The 16464-nt window shown below is 40.2% G+C and overlaps 1 protein-coding gene across 2 annotated transcripts in view; it reads right to left on the bottom strand.

Moving 5' to 3' along the window:
* Window positions 1–15985, bottom strand: part of LOC147725632 (uncharacterized) — a 185026-nt gene extending 169041 nt beyond the window's left edge. Inside the window, exons 1-2 of one of the 2 annotated variants that reach the window (XM_086964328.1) lie at window positions 15757–15985; window positions 7268–7320 (exon numbers count right to left, since the gene is read on the bottom strand). The gene's annotated coding sequence lies outside the window, so the exon portion shown is untranslated. The remainder of the gene's footprint in view (window positions 1–7267; window positions 7321–15756) is intronic. The other variant, XM_086964329.1, reaches the window with a different exon arrangement.
* Window positions 15986–16464: the final 479 nt, after the last annotated feature.

The raw sequence follows: 16464 nt of genomic DNA, 5'->3' as shown, positions 1-16464 counted from the left end.
GCTACTCCGCGGAGGGGGAGGGAATGACTGGCAACACTTCTACTTTCAATGGTTGGCAGCCAATAACGAGCAAGCTCGTTGTTGGAATACCTCAGCCAATTAAATGTCCATTCTGATCCGCAGAGGGGGAGAGAACACGCCCCCAATATTATTAAATTTCCTCCAGGGAAGTGACATTGTCCGTGACAGAAGTGAACACTGCATCATAAGTAAACATCATAACTAAACATTACTTCCAGGAACTAACCCTCCCAGGGACTTAGATTAATGAACACCGCAAAACCTCGTTTTGTTTCTGTGCCCCTCCCCCATATTATAATAATATTTGATCTAAGGAACTACCACTCCCCGTTACAGATGTAAACCGCGCATTATAACTTAAAATTACTGTGCATTATAACTAAACATAGCTCCTGGGAAGTATCCCACCCTGTGAAGTTGCCCACCCAAGTACTTAAAGGAAGCCCGCAATACCACCCATTGTAGTTTTCCCAACGTGATTTGCAGTGCCAACACAAATCACACAACCTTCCCACTACCTGTCTGTGCACCCTACAGAGTGCTTAAATGAAGTGTACAGTGTTCCTATCCTACCCTTTTCTACTATTTTTCTCTTTTTTTCCCCTACCCCTTTCAACTGAGACACAAAATGGCTGCCAACAGTTCCTAGTTTCAACAGTTCAGAGCCAATAAACAGCAAGCTAGTGCTCGTAATGCCTCAGCCAATCAGTTGTTAGAATTCTCAAATATCAATATCTGTAAATTTTGATATTTCACAAAAAGTACTAAACGGATTTACACCATTTAAAAAAAGCATTCTTTCTAAACCAAGGCCTTTCTCCCTGCCAAATTTGTCATAATTCCACTCAGCAGTTCGACCTGTAGCCTTGTCTAAAGTTCTCTGCCCCCCCCTTGGCGAATCACCCCCAAACTTTCAAGATAGGAGCTGATCTGAAAACAGAATTTTTGGGGAAAATGTCATGAAGATTCGTGAAACGGCGCCAAAGTTATAGGAAAAAACAAAAAATTATTTTCCTATGGAAACTTGGTCCTAACTATAATTACCTACTGGCGACCGGCAGTAGGTAATGTATTATATATATATGCCAGTAACCGGTATGGGCATATAATTTAATCTATGACAAAATATCGACTACAAAAATATCTACCTAACAAAAATATCGATGACAATAATATCGAGATCCTATCTCTAACAAGGTAAGAACAAAAATATCGAAAAAAATATATCGATGTTAAAAATATCGTTTTTGAGAAAATATTGTTTTTTTTTAATAAAAAAACAATGTTATATTAACAAAATAATACTTATAAATGCAATAAACATAGTTAAACATATATTATAATATTTAAAATTATTAAATAATGTTATAAAAACTAATAATAATAAAGATATAATACATAGTATATACTTCATTAATAATAACTCTAAAATAATTATTTTAATAACTTATAAATAAATGAAAATATAATAAATTACAAATACATTTACATACATAAAATAATAATATAAATAACAATTAATAACAATGTAAAACTAATTAAAAAAATTCAATACATTTTGGATAGCGTACGGGTAAAAATTACTATTCCCACTCCAGAGAGTGCAACAGTAGGGAAAGTGTTGGATAGCGTAGGGGTAACAATTACTATTCCCACTCCAGAAAGTGCAACAGTAGGGAAAGTGTTGGATAGCGTAGGGGTAAAAATTACTATTCCCACTCCAGAGAGTGCAACAGTAGGGAAAGTGTTGGATAGCGTAGGGGTAACAATTACTATTCCCACTCCAGAGAGTGCAACAGTAGGGAAAGTGTTGGATAGCGTAGGGGTAAAAATTACTATTCCCACTCCAGAAAGTGCAACAGTAGGGAAAGTGTTGGATAGCGTAGGGGTAAAAATTACCATTCCCACTCCAGAGAGTGCAACAGTAGGGAAAGTGTTAGATAGCGTAGGGGTAACTATTAGTATTCCCACTCCAGAGAGTGCAACTGTAGGGAAAGTGTTGGATAGCGTAGGGGTAAAAATTACTATTCCCACTCCAGAGAGTGCAACAGTAGGGAAAGTGTTGGATAGCGTAGGGGTAACAAATACTATTCCCACTCCAGAAAGTGCAACAGTAGGGAAAGTGTTGGATAGCGTAGGGGTAAACATTACTATTCCCACTCCAGAGAGTGCAACAGTAGGGAAAGTGTTGGATAGCGTAGGGGTAACAATTACTATTCCCACTCCAGAGAGTGCAACAGTAGGGAAAGTGTTGGATAGCGTAGGGGTAAAAATTACTATTCCCACTCCAGAAAGTGCAACAGTAGGGAAAGTGTTGGATAGCGTAGGGGTAAAAATTACTATTCCCACTCCAGAGAGTGCAACAGTAGGGAAAGTGTTAGATAGCGTAGGGGTAACTATTACTATTCCCACTCCAGAGAGTGCAACAGTAGGGAAAGTGTTGGATAGCGTAGGGGTAAAAATTACTATTCCCACTCCAGAGAGTGCAACAGTAGGGAAAGTGTTGGATAGCGTAGGGGTAAAAATTACTATTCCCACTCCAGAGAGTGCAACAGTAAGGAAAGTGTTGGATAGCGTAGGGGTAACAATTACTATTCCAACTCCTCAGAGTGCAACAGTAGGGAAAGCGTTGGATAGCGTAGGGGTAAAAATTACTATATCCACTCCAGAGAGTGCAACAGTAGGGAAAGTGTTGGATAGCGTAGGGGTAAAAATTACTATTCCCACTCCAGAGAGTGCAACAGTAGCAAAAGTGTTGGATAGCGTAGGGGTAAAAATTACTATTCCCACTCCAGAGAGTGCAACAGTAGGGAAAGTGTTGGATAGCGTAGGGGTAACAATTACTATTCAAACTCCAGAGAGTGCAACAGTAGGGAAAGTGTTGGATAGCGTAGGGGTAACAATTACTATTCCAACTCCAGAGAGTGCAACAATAGGGAAAGTGTTGGATAGCGTAGGGGTAACAATTACTATACCAACTCCAGAGAGTGCAACAGTAGGGACAGTGTTGGATGGCGTAGGGGTAACAATTACTATTCCAACTCCAGAGAGTGCAACAGTAGGGAAAGTGTTGGATAGCATAGGGGTAACAATTACTATTCCAACTCCAGAGAGTGCAACAGTAGGGAAAGTGTTGGATAGCGTAGGGGTAAAAAATACTATTCCCACTCCAGAGAGTGCAACAGTAGGGAAAGTGTTGGATAGCGTAGGGGTAACAATTACTATTCCCACTCCAGAGAGTGCAACAGTAGGGAAAGTGTTGGATAGCGTAGGGGTAACAATTACTATACCAACACCAGAGAGTGCAACAGTAGGGAAAGTGTTGGATAGCGTAGGGGTAACAATTACTATTCCAACTCCAGAGAGTGAAACAGTAGGGAAAGTGTTGGATAGCGTAGGGGTAACAATTACTATTCCAACTCCAGAGAGTGCAACAGTAGGGAAAGTGTTGGATAGCGTAGGGGTAAAAATAACAAACTTATAAATAAATGTATTTTTTTAAATAATAAAAATATTAACTATTAAATAAATATAAACCATTTACAAATACCAATACATACTTATTAAAAACACGACTAGCAAAATATTTTTAACCAAAAAAGTAATAAAAAATACCATAGAATAATATTTAATTACCAATTAATAATTAATTAACAATTATATAATTAACAAAACAATGAATTAAAGAACATTATTACTTAATTACATTTAAATTACTTCCCACCCTATTTCCCTATAAACCCACAACCCGCAATAGAACATAATTATCAAATAATCAATTAATTAAAAATAATTACAAATTAATTAAAAATAATTACCAATTAATTAAAATTAATTTTAATTCCTACTAATTCATAATTAATTTAACATAATTCAATTATTTTCCACCCTATTCCCCTATAAACCCACAACCAGCTACAGAACATATTTATCAATTAATCAAAATTAATTACCAATTAATTAAAATTAATTTATCATTCCTACTAATTAATAATTATTTTAACATAATTAAATTACTTCCCACCCTATTCCCCTATAAACCCACAACCCGCTACAGTACTAAAATACAAAATTTAATTAAATTACATAAAAATAAATTAAAAACATAATAAATACATAATAATATACACAAAAATAATTTAAAAAATGATATTAGTAACATCGAAATTATTAACATCGATATTACTGACATCGATATTTCAAACTTCGATATTACTAATATCGATATTAAATCTATCGATATTACTTACCTTCTATATTATGTCCCTTCGCTATTTAAACTTCGATATAATTGTATATCGATATTTAAATATCAATATTTTGTCTGCATACCCATATAATTAAGGCAAGCCAGCCGAAACGGGTCATGCCGTCGCTGTTGAATAAACTAATCTTCCAGGCTCCCCGCTGTGTCCCTCTGGTCTCTTTACTTCTGGTGGAGAAATCTTTTGTGTGGATATTTTGCATGCTACTTCCCAGGGGCGCTTGGGGGACCTGCCTGGTTTGTGGCTGGAGCTTTGTAGGAAAATGTTTCACGGCTTCTTGGCTCCAAGGGATTCAATTTAATTCAATTCAATTTATATAGCGCGCTACATACCCAGAGGGTCTCAAGGCGCTTGGAGAAGGGTGGAGAATTACTTGTCGAATATTCAGGTTTTAAGTTGCTTTCTGGATTTGCTTTGGCCCCCGCATCCAAGGACAGTGAAAAGCTGCAGTTAGTTGCTGGCTTTGATTTCATGGTGAGGTCAGCTCTAAGCATGGGTGAATTTTGCGAATCTGGCGTTCGCGAATTTGCGTATTTCCGAATTCGCAATCCGCAAAATCCGCGAACTCTCGCGAATTTGAGGATTTTTATTTTTTTGTGTTCGCAAGGGTTTCTGCCATTTCGCGAGGGTTTTGTACCAGTTCGCAATTGCGAACTTACTTGTCGGCTCGCAACGGTCACAACTTTGTTGTTTCTACGTCTGGTTCATCATCACAGGTTCACAGCACCCTCTGTTACATCACTGCCACCCTCTGATTCATCACTGTAGATTATGGGGGGGAAAGCAAGCACGCCTGCCCTGCTTCAACTGACATGAATTAATTTCTGGTTCATCACTGTAGATTATGGGGGGGAAAGCAAGCACACCTGCCCTGCTTCAACTGACATGAAATAATTTCTGGCTCATCACTGTAGATTATGGGGGAGAAAAGCAAGCACTCCTGCCCTGCTTCAACTGACATGAATAATTTGGGGTTGATTAATGAGTCACTGAATTTAAACTTCCTGTCTGGCACCTGTTTCCTTATCTGTAATTTGCTTTCTGTTGCAGTGCAATTTTTTTTCCCAGGACCTTTGTGGCCTACTTGTAGCTATTCTATGAGCCTGCTGTGAGGGTCAGAGCAGGGTCATAGAATAGTTGCAAGTAGGCATCTGAACTCTGGAGGCGCCCCTCAGGAAGCACTACATGGAATGGTTACTAATGATGAGTTTGAACTTTTGCACCTGCTGAGTGCTTTCAGTTTTGCAAAACTTGTTTTTCTGTGGGGCACTTCCTTCCTCCCCCCCCCCCCAAAAATGGACTCCTTGCAAAAAAAAATGCAGGCAAATGTCAACCTGAGGAGTTATTCTGATAAAAATCATCATTTTCAGAAGGTTTATGCTGCTTGCTGGTGGATTTCTTGTGCAGAATTGCAAATTTTGTCATTTCACGAGTGCGAGATTGTTGCTGCCCGCTGCATCTACATGTTCGCAATTGCGAACTCTCGCGATGTGTCGCCAAACTCCTGCAGGATCCCACAGCAAGATCCAAAATGGCGCAGCACTCGCAAAATATCGAGAAAAACAACTCGGCAAACGCTGAATGACGGTAAGTGACCGCCGCACGCCGCAATATTGTATCACCAAGCAAAAAAATCTGCTGCGTGCGAATTTGCAGATTTTTGGTAAATTCGCGAGAGTTCACGGATTGCGAATTTACCGAAAATCTGCAAAATCCACGAGCGGAACGGATTTTACGCCCATGCTTAGTCAGCTCATTATAGTTGAATCTCCGGCTTCACAGGACTTGGGAAAAGCGGTGAGATGTGTGGGGGCCAGGGAGAAGAGTGAGTTCAGCATCGTTACCGGGACATTTTAAACTGCAGCGATTTTCGTTTTGTCTGGATCGCCAGCACTCACTTTGGGTTTTAACCAGTCGACAACAAACACTTACCCCGTTAGCCAAGATGGTGCTTCCTGGGAACTGCAGTCTTTAACTTTGCTCAGTGGCCAAAGAATTACTTGCCAATATAGCACTCCTGGGTTAGGGAAGGATATGTGACTCTTGACAACTTTATTTTCTAAAACATGCAGCAGAGGGGTCGGGGACTCTTTACTACCACTGTCAGTGTGCTGTTAGACTATTCTTCAGCTTTGGATAGGGTGAACCGTGGGCTACTATGGAAGACTTTCATCAAATGGGTATTTTAATTCAAGGGATAATACAAATGTTCCAATGTGACACGTGGCAATGGGTAATAGTAGGTGACACCACCAGGATGACTAAAAGAATACCACATAATTGCAGCCTTAAGCAGTGTCGTGTGCTGGCCCCACTCACATTTAATGTATGAACAGCTGACGTAGGAATGCTTCTGCAGAGAATTAGAAATGTTCTTGTCGACATGGGAGACCAGCACATCCTGTTGCTCCAGTGTGCAAATGTGTTAGTCATCCTGGACGTAACCCTAAGTGGAACATGTTTGAATCAAATAATGGCAGTGGCCTGATGGTGACCATCAATAAACACAACAACATAGTGGAACATGTGATACGTACTGCTGAGATGGATTCTTACCATTATCTGCGGACAAGACAGCGGATGAGCCCCAGCGCAACTTGAGCTAGATCTGGTTAGCATCTCGCCTACTTTGGATATGCAATTTATCTACTGCTGCCATCGGCTGGGACAAACTCATTATGGGCAGAAATTACTGGGAACTTCATGGGTCAAACATGTCACTGAGCAAACAATTTAATCAGTGGTGTAAACCAACTGAGGAGAGCTGAATTGTTTAAGCAATCTGTAACACAATGAATTTTGAAGGTTGGCTAAAGATTCCAGCAAATATTGCTCTTTTCGAGAAAACCTGGGAAGATTCAGATAATCTAAACAAGAACATTTTATATTGGAAACAGTATTAGGGCTCTAGCCTTATTGGACTAATAGTCTCAAGGGATTCACACAAAATTCATGAAGTTCTGTTTGCACAGATTGCTTACCTAAGAGGCAGCTGGCTGAGGGATACCAAACTTTCCGCCTGTTGTTGAAGACTCTGTAGGGACAAATTGGAATCGTATCACACTTGACTTGAAATCTGCACCCAACCAGTAAAAGATCATAAACCCTCACAGAGACCAGGGCTTCACAGACTGAAGGCCGCTACTATGACACAGCCCATGAGTGAGTGCCTAAAAGGAGATGAGAAACAGGTTAACCGCTTAACCAAATGTATTGACATAATATTGCTAAAGCTGGACAACGCCTCACGTATTCCCCAAACCACATCTGCAAGGCAGAACAGTGCGCATCGCCAAGTGTTGTTGGACATCCTACTCCATGTGCTGTTGTGACCCGGACTTCTGGACTCATAATTATCCTGTCCATGTGTTATCAGTCACAGTGCCCTTTTGGTCCATACTCCATGTGTCATATAGTCAATGGGATTCTTGCACCTGAATGGCACCCTGTCTCCCTGACTCAATAAACATCTAGCCTCTCGTGTCCTGTAGAACCTCCCTTCTTGCCATGTAGAAAACAGCCACCCTCTCCCATGTGCTCTTAGCTGGACTGTGCTATGGTCCTAGAGGGCACACTGATAAAAATGCAACAATGCCAATCTCTCCCTTGTCTCTTATGGTTACTCAAGTCCAAGCACCCCTCCTGACCCTTATCTCCCAAGCTTACCCTGTCCCTTTAGTCCGAAGGTCTGCTTCCCCTACTAACAGTATGGCCATCAAGTATATATATGTTGTGTATTCACCCTGCTCCATACGTATTTGATGTGGTTTGAGATGTTAAACCTTCTTCAAGAGGTCAAGCACCCACAGATCTGTCTACAGACACGGGCAGAATATTGCCAAGCATCTGTGGATCTGTCTACACACACAGGTAGAATATTGCCAAGCATTGTAGATCTGTCCACAGACATGGGGTAAAATGTTGCCAAGCTTCCATAGATCTGTCTACAGACACGGGCAGAATATTGCCAAGCACCCGTAGATCTGTCTACAGACACAGGTAGAATATTTCCAAGCATTCGTAGATCTGTCTACAGACATGGTTAGAATATTGCCAGCATCCGTTGATCTGTCTACAGACACGGGGTAAAATGTTGCTAAGCATCCGTAGATCTGTCTACAGAAATGGGTAGAATGTTGCCAAGCACCCGTAGATCTGTACACGGGCAGAATATTGCCAATCTTCCATAGCTCTGTCTATAGACACAGGCAGAATAATGCCAAGCATCCGTGGATCTATCTACAGGCACGGGCAGAATATTGCCAATCATCCGTAGATCTGTCTACAGACACAGGTAGAATATTTCCAAGCATTCGTAGATCTGTCTACAGACATGGTTAGAATATTGCCAGCATCCTTAGATCTGTCTACAGACACGGGGTAAAATGTTGCCAAGCATCCGTAGATCTGTTTACAGACATGGGGAGAATGTTGCCAAGCATCCCTAGATCTGTCTACGGGTAGAATACTGGCAAGCATACCCAGATCTGTTTTCAGACACAGATAGATAATTGCCAAGCATCCACTGATCTGACTACAGGCATGTTTAGAATATTGCCAAGCATCCGTAGATCTGTCTACAGACACAGGTAGAATATTGCCAAGCATTCGTAGATCTGTCTACAGACATGGTTACAATATTGCCAAGCATCCGTGGAACTATCTACAGACATGAACAGAATATTTCCTAGCATCTGTAGATCTGTCTACAGACATGGGGAGAATTTTGCCAAGCATCCGTAGATCTGTCTACGGGCAGAATACTGGCAAGCATCCGCAGATCTGTCTACAGACACAGATAGATAATTGCCAAGCATCCACTGATCTGACTTCAGACATGTTTAGAATATTGCCAAGCTTCCATAGATCTGTCTACAGACACAGGTAGATTATTGCCAAGCATCAACAGATATGCTACAGACACGGGTAGAATATTGCCAAGCTCTGTAGATCTGTCTACAGACACAAGTAGAATATTGCCAAGCATCCGTGGATCTATCTACAGACATGAACAGAAAATTGCCAAGCATCTGTAAATCTGTCTACAGACATGGATAGAATGTTGCCAAGCATCCGCAGATCTGCCTACAGACACCGGTAGAATATTGCAAGCATCTATAGATCGGTCTAGAGAGACGGATTGAATTTTGCTTTCTCCTCGAGGTGTGCAGACAGAATATCGACTTGGAAATGTCGAACTACAGAAATATCGAGTCCTAAATATTGTGAGTCACAAATATCGACAGCAAGAATGTCGTCAAAAGAATATCGATTTTAAAGTAACAAATATCGTTTTTAAAAATATTGAAGACAATAATATCATTTGCAATAATATAGTTGTTTAAAATATCTATTTTTTTTGTGTTTTGTATTTTAGTATATATTTTAAACGTATAAGATATATTATTTTTGTATAAGAATTGTTTATGTTTTTTAATATATGTGTTACAAATTTAGTATATATGCGTTTTTTAGTTCCGTAGCGGATTTTGGGTTTATAGGGGAATAGGGTGGGAAGTAATTTAATTATAATGAATTAATGATTATTTTGTATTCAATAATATTTATTTAAAATGTTATATTATTAATTAAGTAATGTATTATTAATTAGTTATGATACAATATTAAATAATTGCTAATTAATTATGGTAATTGTTTAATTTTTTTAGGTGCGGGTTGTGGGGTTATAGGGCTAAAGGATGGGAAGTAATTTATATTTCAGTAATTAATAATTAGTTCTTAATTAATATTAATTATTTAAATGAAGAATAAATATGGATATTGTGTAATTTTATGTTTGGGTTGTGGGGTTTATTGGGGTAAAGGTTGGGAAGTAATTTATGTTTAATTAATTAATAATTCGTTGATCATTCATATGAATTAATTGATATTTAATTAGGGTAATTGTTTATATTTTTTGTGTTTGGGTTTTACTTTTATTAGGGTAAAGGATGGGGAGTAAATTTATTTTACTTACTTCAAAATTAGTTGTTAAATACTATCCATTTTTTGTTTGAAAGAAAGTTTTAATTGTGTAATTAATTTTTTACAGTTTAATTTTAGCTGTGGTTTGGGGGTTATTTTTAATGAATTCATAATAAGTTGTCAATTAGTATTAATTAATTGAAAATTAAATATGGAAATTGTGTAATTAATTTTAGGTGTGGGTTATGGAGTCTATAGGGGTAACGGGCTGGAAGTAATTTATTTTTGATAATTTATTATTAGTTATTTGATATTAATTAATTTATTAAAAATGAATTATGGAAATTGTGTAATCAATTTTAGGAGCGGATTGTGGGCTTTATAGGGGTAAAAGGTGGAAAGTAATTCATGTTTAATTAATTAATAGTCATTAGTAAATATTAATTAATTATAAATTAATTAAGGAAATTGTGTAATTAATTTTAGGTGAGGGTGGTGGGAATTATAGGGGTAAAGGGTGGGAAGTAATTTATGTTTCAGTAATTAATAATTAGTTCTTAATTAATATTAACTAATTAAATGAAGATTAAATATGGATATAGTGTAATTTTAGGTGTGGGTTGTGGGGTTTATTGGGGTAAAGGTTGGGAAGTAATTTATATTTAATTAATTAATAATTCGTTGATCATTAATATGAATTAATTGATATTAATTAAGGGTAATTGTTTATATTTTTTGTGTTTGTGTTTTACTTTTATTACGGTAAACGATGGGGAGTAAATTAAGTTTACTTGCTTCAAAATTAGTTGTTAAATACTATACATTTTTTGTTTGAAAAAAAGTTAATTTTGTAATTAATTTTTTTACAGTTTAATTTTAGCTGTGGTTTGGGGGCTATAGGGGTAAAGTGTGGGAAGTGTATTCATTGTTATGAGTTTTAATTTGTTTTTTAATTCATATTTTTTTAATAGGTAATTAATTATGTAAGTACATTATTTTAAATTTAGACGTGGGTTGTGAATTGCGTGGTGTTATAGGGTAGGGTATAATAGTACATTTATGTAATAATTAATGTTTTTGTTTCTAAATAATTTCTAATTAAAAATATTTGTTTTAAAATTATATTTTAGTTTATTTAATATATTATGTGTAGGTATGTGTTGTATGTGTCATATGCATTTAACATTATAATGTTTCTTTAATTTGTAATGTTAAATATATTTGTTTTTTAATTTTTAACATATTTATATTTTTTCAGTTATTTTGTTTTTTAAATATTTTTGTTGTTGTTAATATTTTGTTTGTTTTCAATTTTGGACTGACTGGAGTGAGAATATTAATTGTTACCCCTCTGCAATCCAACACTTTCCCTACTGTTGCACCGATTGGAGTGGGAAATTAAAGTTTAAAGATTTTTAAATAGTTTAATGTTTTAATTTGTAATAGAACGTTTTTTTAAATAGATTTTATGATATTGGTATATATATATATATATTTATTTGTACATTTTATATAATTTTATATAATTTTTAAAATTATAAAATACATTTAAGTTAAAAGTTTAATAAATGTTTCAAAGTAAATATGTATGTATATATGTATTAATATGTATGTGTTTAACTTTTTTAATGAAGTTTAATTGTTATATTTGTTAAAATGTATATTAAATCTACTTTGTAGTTTTTTAATTTATTTAATTTAATATATTTATTATTTGTTATTTGATTTTATAAACATATGAAAATTGATATTTTGTACAACTATATTTTAACATCAATATTTTTGGGGGGATATTTTGTACTTACCTGTTTAAGTATAGGGAGCTGATCTTTTTGCATTCTATATTTGTTATCTATATTTTTACATTGATATTTTGTCAGTGAACCCTCCTTGTACCTTGCTGGTCATCCTGTATTGAAGGTCACCATTATCATCATTGTATGGGGCGTACTTAGCCCTTGTGTATGCTGAATTACCTGCCCCATGGGTCCTCCCCACTCATAGGTACTTGCACCCTTTAGTCACTATCCCTTGTGTGTTATGGACACACTCTGGCTCCCTGCTGTTCTGTACTGTGCCCTACTTCAGCCTGTCCCTTGTGTCCTGCATTGGCTTTGTGCTGTACACCTATGCCATACATGCCCCTGGAGCATTTGGGCACCCTGTGCCATCTGCTGGATGTAGTCTCCACTCTGTGAACAGTCATCCTGCCGCCTGTACCCCTTTCCCCGTGTACTCTCAAAGTACCCTTCCCTTGCCCTAAAGTCTCTGTACCCCAAACACTTTCTTCCATTTATGCCCCACAGGAGTCCTGCCCCATGGTTTTCTACCCCCTTTGCCCTTCTGTACTGTAACCCTGTCCAATGCACTCATGGTGCCCCATCTGCTATGTGCCACCCTGTGCCAGGTGCCTGGGCTGGCAGTCACCGGTCCCTGTGCCCTACTTCACCCTGTCCCTTGTGTCCTGCATTGGCTTTGTGCTGTACACCTATGCCATACTTGCCCCTGGTGCATTTGGGCACCCTGTGCCATCTGCTGGATGTAGCCTCCACTCTGTGAACACAGTCATCCTGCCGCATGTACCCCTTTCCCCATATACTCTCAAAACACCTTTCCTGTGCCCTAAAGTCACTGTTCCCCAAACACACTCTTCCCTTTATGCCCCGCAGGAGTCCTGCCCCATGGTTTCTACCCCTCTTGCCCTTCTGTAAACCTGTCCAATGCCCTCATGGTGCCCCATCTGCGCTGTGCCACCCTGTGCCAGGTGCCTGGGCTGGCAGTCACCGGTCCCTGTGCTCTTGAACACCTTGGCCCATGCATCGTTACCCTCCCTGTCCTAGCACAACCATCGTGCACTCACTGTTCACCATTAACCATGTGTGAGTGAACATGGCGGACAGCCTCACCCATGAGGTGGGTGCACCGGGCAGCTCTGTGCTTTCAGTACTTCCGGAGCCTTGCTTTGGTGTCTTCTCTCCTTCCGGTTCTCTACTCTACAACCCCTGTACGTGCTTCTCTCTAACGTCCGAGGCTTATACAACGTGTCACGTGCACTCTACAGCATAACGCGCCAGACACCGTACATCAGAGCAAAGTCGGTTTCAGGAAGTCACGTGAACGCCGTGCTTTAAATGAGCCAGTGCTGTCCGGTACTCCGTACCTGCACATCTTAACCTTGATAGGGCGAGGGCCAGTACTTCTCTGCACTGGTGCAACGCACTGATGGGAGACCACCTGCAGTCCTCAGTAGAAAACAGGACTCTGGACACTAGGGCGCAGATTTACAAGCCCCTTGCGCAGCATTTACTCCGCCATTGCGTCACTTTTGTGACGCAGCGGTGGCACAAATCCTGCACACCTTGGTGCGGGGTACTTACAACGTGACGCATCTGGAAGATGCGTCATGTTGTAAAGTCCTGCGCCACATGTAGGCGCTCCTGCGCGGGGGGGGCGTTCCGGCGCAGGAACGCCTCCTAAAAGTGGCTGAGTGAAATCTACAAGATTTCACTCAGTCACTTTTAGGTCCATGCTGCATCAAAACCCTGCGCCTGCTTGAAGCAGGCATAAGGATTGACGCAGCATAAACTAGATAGGGCCCCCAGAGCATTGTTGGAGCTGCGTCGCAACTCCACAATTCACCACTTTTCTGGCACAGATGCGTCACGCATCTGTGCCGTTTTTGCCCCACGGTGCGCCGCATTGTAAATGCGGCGCATCCAAGATGGCGGAGCAGTGGCGCACAATAACTGGCGCAACCCTGCTGATATATGCAGGGATGCGCCAGTTATTGTAAATTTGCCCCTGGGTACCTGCACTTCTATATTTCTATTCAATGCACCCTAACTCGAGCTCGGGTAACTGGGATTTGTTTGAAATCAGCCACTCATCACCTGGACTATGAAGCCCATATAAACCTCAGCTATAAAATAAAGACTGGCATCTTAGGTGACTTTAATCTAGTCCATCCTTTCAGCCCCCCTCCCCCCGTCCCTCCGCAGTGTCCCAAGTGGACACACTATGGGCCTCATTTATGAAAAGTGGCGCATCGCTGCTTAAATATAGCGATGTGTCACTTTTCACTGCGCCCTCCTTGCGACCCCAATGATGAGTCATATTTACAGTATGACGCATCATGGCGCAAGGAGTTACAGATACGTCAGTATTTCTGACGTATCTCTATGGCGCAAAAGTGGCGCATTGCTGGAGTGTGTCACAAAAGTGACGCAACTCCAGCAATGCGTCCTTTCACATGGGGCAAGCCCCATGTGAAAGGGCCTGCGTCAGTTTTACGCCTGCTGTGAGGCAGGCGTAAGAAATTGACACATTTGTGTCTTAGAAGTGGTGCAGTGAAATCTCATAGATTTCACTGCGTCACTTCTACGACCCTTCCTTGCGTCAATACGCCCCCCCTTGCATACATTACACCTGACGCAGGTATAATGTGTGTCAGGGGTTTACAAAGTGACGCATCTACCTAGATGCGTCACTTTGTAAATATGGCGCAACAAGGCGCATTTTTTACGCCACCGGTGCGTCACAAAAAGTGACGCACCGGTGGCGTAAAAGTGACGCACAGCCTCATAAATGTGGCCCTATGTCCTCATGGGTTGTATTGTTACCTCAAGGGGTTACCCTGGCCGTCTGCCTGTGCTGCGTCCAACAGGGGGCGGGGGTTATGGTACGGCGTCACCAACAAACATAGCGTGGGGCCTGGTGGGTCAGTAACAGCAGCTCACGACTGAAAACCACAAGCGCTCTGTCGCATTTCTAAGCTCTATAAGGCTTATAGCGCTTAGAAAACCGCCATACCTGCCAACTCACAGTGCCACCTTGTGACACGACATCGGCTCCCATCACAGGTCTCGAGGTAGGAGCCGAGATCACACGGTGGCAGGAAACGAGCTGAAAACCACTGTAAACAGTGGATTTCCAGCTCGTTTTCCGAGACTTTGAACTGCCGAGGTCCATTAGGCGGAGTGAAAAGACCAGCGGACATCGGTACCAGCCTCAGACAGATTTTATTTTGTTTGGGAGGAGGGGGGGCTGGGGTGGGGTTCAAAAGTGGATCAGCGACCACGCCACCCCTGGTAACTCACACAAAAAACAACATAGATTCCATAGCAAATAACCTTCAAACCAAGCACTAGCCCAACCCACGATATAGCGCCAAGGAGCCTGGCCAGGATTATGAAGCGCTACACAAATGCAGTTATAGTTACTCCTATTTTTCATCTGTACTTTTTTTCTATATGGTTTGTTTGAACTCCTCGAGTTTACTCCCAATATTCCCCTCTCGCACTCTTCCCGCCCCCCTTCTCAAAGCCCCCACCCGGCCTTGCCATTAATCTTTAGTTTACTTTGCATTGACACTCTTTCATTCCTGTCACCGACAACCTCAGACTAACACGTACACCACACTGGGAGTACAGCCCCCAGAATGCACCGAGTCGCTAATTAAACCCCAGGACTGGCACAGGTGAGCCCGTCTTGTTATGAAACGTCACCGCATCAATAACAAGTGAAGTAAACAAGGCATGCATCTTACATCTCGTCTTTCGCTCGTTTTCTCTCCTCTTCGTTGCTGCCTCGGGTTTCTCTCGAGTGTCCCAGATAAAGCCCCGCAGCGCCTCTTTATAGCTCTAAACTTGGACTAAACGTAAGTTCGTGCCTTCCTCTGATTGGCTGACGAAAGCGGGGTAGTATGAGACCCCTTCATCCGATCAGCGGAGGGGCGGCTCCGAAGGGGCTTTCACTTTTTGTGCCTGCCCCGCCCCGCCCTCGGGATCCCCCTTCATTTCATGGAAAGCCGTGATTTACAGGAAAAAGAAACTTGAGGGATAACAAGCATTGGAAAAGGCAATTGGTCCCGCTTTTGTGAAAGCTATTGACTATGCCTGTTTGACAATATAAGCTCAGTTGTAGAGCAGTGTGACTGTGCAGCATGCTAAAAGTAAAGATAGTAACAAGCATTTGCAATGCAATAGGTCTCGCATTAGGAAAGTTTGAGCTATTGGTATTGTAAATGACAAATTTTTTATTTATGTGTTGGTTTGGAAAATAGTGAATTGAATAGCTTTGTCATTTACAATGCCAATAGTTTTAACTTTCGCAAATGTGACACCTATATCATTTGTAATGCAATATGTGTTGTATTTACGTGACTTAGATGTATTGATATTACAAATAAAAATGGCTTTTATTTTTTTAATAATTAATACTTAAAAGGTATTGTAATTTATAATGGCAATAGCTT

Source organism: Lissotriton vulgaris, chromosome 3_2 (assembly GCF_964263255.1).
Source record: "Lissotriton vulgaris chromosome 3_2, aLisVul1.2, whole genome shotgun sequence".
In the NCBI taxonomy this organism is placed as follows: domain Eukaryota; kingdom Metazoa; phylum Chordata; class Amphibia; order Caudata; family Salamandridae; genus Lissotriton; species Lissotriton vulgaris.
This window is presented reverse-complemented; position numbering and strand designations above follow the sequence as displayed.